Below are 655 nucleotides of genomic sequence, written 5' to 3' on the forward strand. Positions count from 1 at the left end.
GCTGAACCACGGTACCTCTGCACCCCAAGTTTACTATTGCCTGTGTTTCTGTATCTTTTTTTTTTTTTTTTCTGAGCTAACAAACTTGTTTGTTTCAGTTGGGGTTGTGTTTGGAACTGGCTGATCTCTCCCTCCGATGGATTATTTATTAAACTGCTGCTTTCCTGTTGTGTTGAAGTTCTCTGTCCTCATCTTTCCCTGCCCCGTGTTACCGACCGCTTTCCAAGCTGCCCTGTGCTTCTGCCCAGCTCCTCTTGACCCCTGTAACTCGCGCTGAGAGTTATGAGAGACTACTGTGAACGGCCCTCCTGGTTCCAGCAGGCACGAGCCGTCAAGTTGCTTCTTACCACTTCCTTAAAACTAAGGTATTCCAGAGCAAAAAGTACTTGAAACCAATTCCCATCCACCCTTAATCCCCAAATAGCAATCCAGCTTCCACGGGAGCGTTGGAACAACACCACCCCAACTGTGTGAGCTCCTCCGGTGTCGGGCACAAGGTGTTTTGAGCCCTGGCCCCACTGCTGCTTGTACCGGATGGGGGCCGAGCGCTGGTGCAGGAGGAAGCTGGTTTTGGGAAGTTTGTGCAGGGCAACATTTGCAATGTTGGGCCAAGCAGGGAGCAGCAAAACGCTCCGGAGGAGCGAGCGGTCTGCTG

This window comes from Egretta garzetta, unplaced genomic scaffold (genome assembly GCF_000687185.1).
Source record: "Egretta garzetta isolate BGI_Z169 unplaced genomic scaffold, ASM68718v1 scaffold4, whole genome shotgun sequence".
Taxonomy (NCBI): Eukaryota; Metazoa; Chordata; class Aves; order Pelecaniformes; family Ardeidae; genus Egretta; species Egretta garzetta.